A 10,032-nucleotide genomic window follows, 5' to 3' on the forward strand; every position below is an offset into this window, starting at 1 on the left:
CGGGGTTCCGGGAGAGAGACAGACGGGTGCCGGGAGAGAGAGAGAGAGGGTGAGACAGCCGGGGGTGCCGGGAGAGAGACAGGGGAGAGACAGCCGGGGTGCCGGGAGAGAGACAGGGGAGAGACAGCCGGGGTGCCTGGAGAGAGACAGGGGAGAGACAGCCGGGGTGCCGGGAGAGAGAGAGGGGAGACAGCCGGGGTGCCGGGAGAGAGAGAGTGAGACAGCCGGGGTGCCGGGAGAGAGAGAGTGAGACAGCCTGGGTGCCGGGAGAGAGAGGGTGAGACAGCCGGGGTGCCGGGAGAGACAGCCGGGGTGCCGGGAGAGACAGCCGGGGTGCCGGGAGAGAGACAGGGGAGAGACAGCCGGGTGCCGGAGAGAGAGGGGAGAGACAGCCGGGGTGCCGGGAGAGAGAGAGGGTAGAGACAGCCGGGGTGCCGAGAGAGAGAGGGGAGAGACAGCCGGGGTGCCGAGAGAGAGAGGGGGAGACAGCCGGGGTGCCGGGAGAGAGACGGGGTGCCGGGAGAGAGACGGGGGGAGACAGCCGGGGTGTCGGGAGAGAGACGGGGGGAGACAGCCCGGGGTGTCGGAAGAGAGACGGGGAGAGACAGCCGGGGTGCCGGGAGAGAGACAGGGGAGAGACAGCCGGGGTGCCGGGAGAGAGACGGGGGGAGACAGCCGGGGTACCGGGAGAGAGACGGGGGGAGACAGCCGGGGTGCCGGAAGAGAGACGGGGGGAGACAGCCGGGTTCCGGGAGAGAGGACAGGGGAGAGACAGCCGGGGTGCCGGGATAGAGACGGGGGGAGACAGCCGGGGTGCCGGGAGAGAGAGGCAGGGGAGAGACAGCCGGGGTGCCGGGGGAGAGAGAGGGGGGGAGACAGCCGGGGTGCCGGGGGAGAGAGGCAGGGGAGAGACAGCCGGGGTGCCGGGGGAGAGAGGCAGGGGAGAGACAGCCGGGGTGCCGGGGGAGAGAGGCAGGGGAGAGACAGCCGGGGTGCCGGGGGAGAGAGGCAGGGGAGAGACAGCCGGGGTGCCGGGGGAGAGAGGCAGGGGAGAGACAGCCGGGGTGCCGGGGGAGAGAGGCAGGGGAGAGACAGCCGGGGTGCCGGGAGAGAGATAGGGGAGAGACAGCCGGGTGCCAGGGGAGAGACAGCCGGGTGCCGGGAGAGAGAGAGAGAGAGGGGGAGACAGCCGGGTGCCGGGAGAGAGAGAGGGGAGAGACAGCCGGGTGCCGGGAGAGGGGCAGGGGAGAGACAGCCGGGGTGCCGGGGGAGAGACAGCCGGGGTTCCGGGAGAGAGGGGGAGACAGCCGGGGTGCCGGGAGAGAGGCAGGGGAGAGACAGCCGGGGTGCCGGGAGAGAGGCAGGGGAGAGACAGCCGGGTGCCGGGAGAGGGCAGGGGAGAGACAGCCGGGGTTCCGGGAGAGAGGGGGAGACAGCCGGGGTGCCGGGAGAGAGGCAGGGGAGAGACAGCCGGGGTGCCGGGAGAGAGGCAGGGGAGAGACAGCCGGGGTGCCGGGAGAGAGGCAGGGGAGAGACAGCCGGGTGCCGGGAGAGAGGCAGGGAGAGACAGCCGGGTGCCGGGAGAGAGGGAGAGACAGCCGGGAGAGAGGCAGGGGAGAGACAGCCGGGTGCCGGGAGAGAGGCAGGGGAGAGACAGCCGGGTGCCGGGAGAGAGGCAGGGGAGAGACAGCCGGGTGCCGGGAGAGAGGGGAGAGACAGCCGGGGAGAGAGGCAGGGGAGAGACAGCCGGGTGCCGGGAGAGAGGCAGGGGAGAGACAGCCGGGTGCCGGGAGAGAGGCAGGGGAGAGACAGCCGGGTGCCGGGAGAGAGGGGAGAGACAGCCGGGAGAGAGGCAGGGGAGAGACAGCCGGGTGCCGGGAGAGAGACAGGGGAGAGACAGCCGGGGTGCCGGGAGAGAGAGAGGGGAGAGACAGCCGGGGTGCCGGGAGAGAGAGAGGGGAGAGACAGCCGGGGTGCCGGGAGAGAGAGAGGGGAGAGACAGCCGGGGTGCCGGGAGAGAGAGAGGGAGAGACAGCCGGGGTGCCGGGAGAGAGACAGGGGAGAGACTGCCGGGGTGCCGGGAGAGAGAGAGGGGAGAGACTGCCGGGGTGCCGGGAGAGAGAGAGGGGAGAGACTGCCGGGGTGCCGGGAGAGAGAGAGGGGAGAGACTGCCGGGTGCCGGGAGGAGAGAGAGGGGAGAGACTGCCGGGGTGCCGGGAGAGAGAGAGGGGAGAGACAGCCGGGGTGCCGGGAGAGAGAGAGGGGAGAGACAGCCGGGGTGCCGAGAGAGAGGGGGAGACAGCCGGGGTGCCGGGAGAGAGAGGGGGAGACAGCCGGGGTGCCGGGAGAGACAGCCGGGGTTCCGGGAGAGAGACAGACGGGTGCCGGGAGAGAGAGAGAGGGTGAGACAGCCGGGGTGCCGGGAGAGAGACAGCCGGGGTGCCGGGAGAGAGGACGGGAGAGACAGCCGGGGTGCCTGGAGAGAGAGAGGGGGAGACAGCCGGGGTGCCGGGAGAGAGAGGGGGAGAGAGCCGGGGTGCCGGGAGAGAGGCAGGGGAGAGACAGCCGGGGTTCCGGGAGAGAGACAGACGGGTGCCGGGAGAGAGAGAGAGAGGGTGAGACAGCCGGGGTGCCGGGAGAGAGACAGGGGAGAGACAGCCGGGGTGCCGGGAGAGAGACAGGGGAGAGACAGCCGGGGTGCCTGGAGAGAGACAGGGGAGAGACAGCCGGGGTGCCGGGAGAGAGAGAGGGGGAGACAGCCGGGGTGCCGGGAGAGAGAGAGTGAGACAGCCGGGGTGCCGGGAGAGAGAGAGTGAGACAGCCTGGGTGCCGGGAGAGAGAGGGTGAGACAGCCGGGGTGCCGGGAGAGACAGCCGGGGTGCCGGGAGAGACAGCCGGGGTGCCGGGAGAGAGACAGGGGAGAGACAGCCGGGTGCCGGGAGAGAGAGGGGAGAGACAGCCGGGGTGCCGGGAGAGAGAGAGGGTAGAGACAGCCGGGTGCCGAGAGAGAGAGGGGAGAGACAGCCGGGGTGCCGAGAGAGAGAGGGGGAGACAGCCGGGGTGCCGGGAGAGAGACGGGGTGCCGGGAGAGAGACGGGGGGAGACAGCCGGGGTGTCGGGAGAGAGACAGGGGGAGACAGCCGGGGTGTCGGAAGAGAGACGGGGAGAGACAGCCGGGGTGCCGGGAGAGAGACAGGGAGAGACAGCCGGGGTGCCGGGAGAGAGACGGGGGGAGACAGCCGGGGTACCGGGAGAGAGACGGGGGGAGACAGCCGGGGTGCCGGAAGAGAGACGGGGGGAGACAGCCGGGGTTCCGGGAGAGAGACAGGGGAGAGACAGCCGGGGTGCCGGGATAGAGACGGGGGGAGACAGCCGGGGTGCCGGGAGAGAGACGAGGGGGGAGACAGCCGGGGTGCCGGGAGAGAGACGGGAGAGACAGCCGGGGTGCCGGTAGAGAGAACAGGGGAGAGACAGCTGGGGTGCCGGGAGAGAGAGAGAGGGGGAGACAGCCGGGGTGCCGGGAGAGAGAGAGAGAGAGAGGAGGAGACAGCCGGGGTGCCGGGAGAAAGAGAGAGAGAGGGGGGAGACAGCCGTGGTGCCGGGAGAGAGAGAGAGGGGGGAGACAGCCGTGGTGCCGGGAGAGAGACAGGGGAGAGACTGCCGGGAGAGAGACGGGGGGAGACAGCCGGGATGCCGGGAGAGAGACGGGGCGAGACAGCCGGGGTGCCGGGCGAGAGAGAGAGAGGGGAAGGGGGGAGAGAGAGAGAGGGGGGAGACAGCCGGGGTGCCGGGAGAGAGACGGGGAGAGACAGCCGGGGTGCCGAGAGAGAGAGAGAGGGGGGAAGCAGCCGAGGTGCCGGGAGAGAGACAGGGGGGTAGACAGCCGAGGTGCCGGGAGAGAGACAGGGATGAGACAGCCGAGGTGCCGGGAGAGAGACAGGGGTGAGACAGCCGGGGTGCTGGGAGAGAGAGGGGGAGACTTTGGCCGGGAGAGATTCGGGGTGCCGGGAGAGAGACGGGGGGGAGACAGCCGGGGGTGCCGGGAGAGAGACGGGGGGAGACAGCCGGGGGTGCCGGGAGAGAGACGGGGGGAGACAGCCGGGGTGCCGGGAGAGAGACTGGGGGAGACAGCCGGGGTGCCGGGAGAGAGACTGCGAGGAGACGGGGGAGATAGCCAGGATGCCGGGAGAGAGACAGGGAGAGACAGCCAGGGTGCCGGGAGAGAGACTGCGAGGAGACGGGGAGATAGCCAGGATGCCGGGAGAGAGACAGGGGGAGACAGCCATGGTGACGGGAGGAGACTGCGAGGAGACGGGGGAGATAGCCAGGCTGCCGGGAGAGAGACAGGGGGAGACAGCCAGGGTGCCGAGAGAGACTGCGAGGAGATGGGGGAGAGATCCAGGGTGCCGGGAGAGAGAGGGGGGAGACAGCCGGGGAGACGAGGGAGATAGCCAGGGTGCCGGGAGAGAGAGGGGAGACAGCCAGGGTGCCTGGAGAGAGACAGCCAGGGAGAGAGACGGGGAGACAGCTGGGATGCCGAGAGAGAGGGAGAGAGACTTGAGGCCAGATGTATCAAGCTTCAAAAAGTGATAAAGTGGAAATTGATAAACAACCAGCCAATCAGGCTCTTACCTGTCATATTCCAAACCCAGCCTATAACAGCAGGCAGGAGCTGATTGGCTGGCTGTTTATCAGTCTGCATTTTATCACTTTTTGAAGCTTGATACATTGAGGAGACAGCCGGGGTGCCAGGAGAGAGACCATGGGGGTTATTCTAGTTTACTAGCAAAGGCAAATTTACTCTCAGATGAACAAAACCATGCTGTACTGCAGGTGGGGCAGATGTAACAGGTGCATAGAGAATTAGATTTGGGTGGGTGTGTACTTCAAACTGATATCTATATTGCAGTGTAAAATTAAGGCAAACGGTATTTTCCCTGCACAAAAACAACATAACACCCAAATCTAACTCTCTTTGCACATGATACAGAATAACCCCCAATGAGGAGACTAGGTGAGACTCCCGGGGTGCTGGGAGAGAGACGGTGAGAAGACGAGGTGAGACAGCTGGGTACCGGTCAGGATGGGGAGAGAGACAGTGTGAGACTTCTAGGTGCCGAGAATGAGACAGTGAAGAGACGGAGTGAGACAATTTACCTCTAGTTACACACTGACCCTCCGTGTACACGCACCTCTCCCCTCTAGTCACACACTGACCCTCCGTGTACACGCACCTCTCCCCTCTAGTTACACACTGACCCTCCGTGTACACGCACCTCTCCCCTCTAGTTACACACTGACCCTCCGTGTACACGCACCTCTCCCCTCTAGTTACACACTGACCCTCCGTGTACACGCACCTCTCCCCTCTAGTTACACACTGACCCTCCGTGTACACGCACTTCTCCCCTCTAGTTACACACTGACCCTCCGTGTACACGCACTTCTCCCCTCTAGTTACACACTGACCCTCCGTGTACACGCACCTCTCCCCTCTAGTTACACACTAACCCTCCGTGTACACACACCGCTCCCCTCTAGTTACACACTGACCCTCCGTGTACACGCACCTCTCCCCTCTAGTTACACACTGACCCTCCGTGTACACGCACCTCTCCCCTCTAGTTACACACTGACCCTCCGTGTACACGCACCTCTCCCCTCTAGTTACACACTGACCCTCCGTGTACACGCACCTCTCCCCTCTAGTTACACACTGACCCTCCGTGTACACGCCACTTCTCCCCTCTAGTTACACACTGACCCTCCGTGTACACGCACCTCTCCCCTCTAGTTACACACTGACCCTCCGTGTACACGCACTTCTCCCCTCTAGTTACACACTGACCCTCCGTGTACACGCACCTCTCCCCTCTAGTTACACACTGACCCTCCGTGTACACGCACCTCTCCCCTCTAGTTACACACTGACCCTCCGTGTACACGCACCTCTCCCCTCTAGTTACACACTGACCCTCCGTGTACACGCACCTCTCCCCTCTAGTCACACACTGACCCTCCGTGTACCACGCACCTCTCCCCTCTAGTTACACACTGACCCTCCGTGTACACGCACCACTCCCCTCTAGTTACACACTGACCCTCCGTGTACACGCACCTCTCCCCTCTAGTCACACACTGACCCTCCGTGTACAGGCACCGCTCCCCTCTAGTTACACACTGACCCTCCGTGTATACACACACCGCTCCTCTCTAGTTACACACTGACCCTCCGTGTACACGCACCTCTCCCCTCTAGTTACACACTGACCCTCCGTGTACGGGCACCTCTCCCCTCTAGTTACACACTGACCCTCCGTGTACACGCACCTCCTCCCCTCTAATCACACACTGACCCTCCGTGTACACTCACCTCTCCCCTCTAGTCACACACTGACCCTCCGTGTACGCGCACCTCTCCCCTCTAGTTACACACTGACCCTCCGTGTACACGCACCGCTCCCCTCTAGTTACACACTGACCCTCCGTGTATACACACACCTCTCCCCTCTAGTTACACACTGACCCTCCGTGTACACGCACCTCTCCCCTCTAGTTACACACTGACCCTCCGTGTACACACACCTCTCCCCTCTAGTTACACACTGACCCTCCGTGTACGCGCACCTCTCCCCTCTAGTTACACACTGACCCTCCGTGTATACACACACCTCTCCCCTCTAGTTACACACTGACCCTCCGTGTATACACACACCTCTCCCCTCTAGTTACACACTGACCCTCCGTGTACACGCACCTCTCCCCTCTAGTTACACACTGACCCTCCGTGTACACGCACCTCTCCCCTCTAGTCACACACTGACCCTCCGTGTACACGCACCTCTCCCCTCTAGTTACACACTGACCCTCCGTGTACACGCACCACTCCCCTCTAGTTACACACTGACCCTCCGTGTACACGCACCTCTCCCCTCTAGTCACACACTGACCCTCCGTGTACAGGCACCGCTCCCCTCTAGTTACACACTGACCCTCCGTGTATACACACACCGCTCCTCTCTAGTTACACACTGACCCTCCGTTGTACACGCACCTCTCCCCTCTAGTTACACACTGACCCTCCGTGTACGGGCACCTCTCCCCTCTAGTTACACACTGACCCTCCGTGTACACGCACCTCTCCCCTCTAATCACACACTGACCCTCCGTGTACACTCACCTCTCCCCTCTAGTCACACACTGACCCTCCGTGTACGCGCACCTCTCCCCTCTAGTTACACACTGACCCTCCGTGTACACGCACCGCTCCCCTCTAGTTACACACTGACCCTCCGTGTATACACACACCTCTCCCCTCTAGTTACACACTGACCCTCCGTGTACACGCACCTCTCCCCTCTAGTTACACACTGACCCTCCGTGTACACACACCTCTCCCCTCTAGTTACACACTGACCCTCCGTGTACGCGCACCTCTCCCCTCTAGTTACACACTGACCCTCCGTGTATACACACACCTCTCCCCTCTAGTTACACACTGACCCTCCGTGTATACACACACCTCTCCCCTCTAGTTACACACTGACCCTCCGTGTACACGCACCTCTCCCCTCTAGTTACACACTGACCCTCCGTGTACACACACCTCTCCCTCTAGTTACACACTGACCCTCCGTGTACACTCACCTCTCCCCTCTAGTTACACACTGACCCTCCGTGTATACACACACCTCTCCCCTCTAGTTACCCACTGACCCTCCGTGTACACGCACCTCTCCCCTCTAGTCACACACTGACCCTCTGTGTATACACGCACCTCTTCCCTCTAGTCACACACTGACCCTCTGTGTATACACGCACCTCTAGTCCACACACTGACCCTCCGTGTACACGCACCTCTCCCCTCTAGTCACACACTGACCCTCCGTGTACGCGCACCTCTCCCCTCTAGTTACACACTGACCCTCCGTGTACACGCACCTCTCCCCTCTAGTTACACACTGACCCTCCGTGTACGCGCACCTCTCCCCTCTAGTTACACACTGACCCTCCGTGTACGCGCTCCTCTCCCCTCTAGTTACACACTGACCCTCCGTGTACACGCTCCTCTCCCCTCTAGTTACACACTGACCCTCCGTGTACACGCACCTCTCCCTCTAGTTACACACTGACCCTCCGTGTACACGCACCTCTCCCCTCTAGTTACACACTGACCTCCGTGTACACGCTCCTCTCCCCCTCTAGTTACACACTGACCCTCCGTGTATACACACACCTCTCCCCTCTAGTTACACACTGACCCTCCGTGTACACGCACCTCTCCCTCTAGTTACACACTGACCCTCCGTGTACACGCTCCTCTCCCCTCTAGTTACACACTGACCCTCCGTGTATACACACACCTCTCCCCTCTAGTTACCCACTGACCCTCCGTGTACACGCACCTCTCCCTCTAGTCACACACTGACCCTCTGTGTATACACGCACCTCTCCCCTCTAGTCACACACTGACCCTCTGTGTATACACGCACCTCTAGTCACACACTGACCCTCCGTGTACACGCACCTCTCCCCTCTAGTTACACACTGACCCTCCGTGTACACGCTCCTCTCCCCTCTAGTTACACACTGACCCTCCGTGTATACACACACCTCTCCCCTCTAGTTACACACTGACCCTCCGTGTACACGCACCTCTCCCTCTAGTTACACACTGACCCTCCGTGTACACGCTCCTCTCCCCTCTAGTTACACACTGACCCTCCGTGTATACACACACCTCTCCCCTCTAGTTACCCACTGACCCTCCGTGTACACGCACCTCTCCCCTCTAGTCACACACTGACCCTCTGTGTATACACGCACCTCTCCCCTCTAGTCACACACTGACCCTCTGTGTATACACGCACCTCTAGTCACACACTGACCCTCCGTGTACACGCACCTCTCCCCTCTAGTTACACACTGACCCTCCGTGTACGCGCACCGCTCCCCTCTAGTCACCCACTGACCCTCTGTGTACACGCACCTCTCCCCTCTAGTTACACACTGACCCTCCGTGTACACTCACCTCTCCCCTCTAGTTACACACTGACCCTCCGTGTACACGGCACCTCTCCCCTCTAGTTACACACTGACCCTCCATGTACACGCACCTCTCCCCTCAAGTTACACACTGACCCTCCGTGTATACACACACCTCTCCCCTCTAGTCACACACTGACCCTCTGTGTACAGGCACCGCTCCCCTCTAGTTACACACTGACCCTCTGTGTACGCGCACCTCTCCCCTCTAGTTACACACTGACCCTCCGTGTACGCGCACCTCTCCCCTCTAGTTACACACTGACCCTCCGTGTACGCGCACCGCTCCCCTCTAGTTACCAACTGACCCTCTGTGTACGCGCACCTCTCCCCTCTAGTCACACACTGACCCTCCGTGTATACACGCACCTCTCCCCTCTAGTTACACACTGACCCTCCGTGTACGCGCACCGCTCCCCTCTAGTTACCCACTGACTCTCTGTGTACGCGCACCGCTCCCCTCTAGTTTACCCACTGACCCTCTGTGTACGCGCACCGCTCCCCTCTAGTCACCCACTGACCCTCTGTGTACACGCACCTCTCCCCTCTAGTTACCCACTGACCCTCTGTGTACGCACAATCTCCCTATACACAGAACAGTCACCTCAGCATGTGTGATACAGGCAGCTGTGTACATGTGTGTTCTCTCTCTCTGTACAGGAAACGCTGGGATTTCCTTCCTCTCATACTGATCGGGAAAACATCACCCAGAAGACGGAGCAGGCGAGAGGGAAAGTGACAGAGTGTAACAGGGCTGAGAGAGTTGTCACCCCTACTGGGGATAATATAAGGTGCCAGCCCCTACAAGGGCAGTCACGGAGAGAAGGGGTGAAAGCCCCAGGGGGGTGGGGGTGGGAGAGGAGGGGTAATAGCCCCAGGGGGACAGAGAGAAGGGGTGAAAGCCCCAGTAGGGGGTGGGGGAGGGAGAGAAGGTAGCCCCTGGAAGTGACAGGTGGACGGTGTAAAGGACTGTCTGGATTGGTGGAA

The sequence above is a fragment of the Crinia signifera genome, chromosome 7 (assembly GCF_055691185.1).
Source record: "Crinia signifera chromosome 7, ASM5569118v1, whole genome shotgun sequence".
NCBI lineage: Eukaryota > Metazoa > Chordata > Amphibia > Anura > Myobatrachidae > Crinia > Crinia signifera.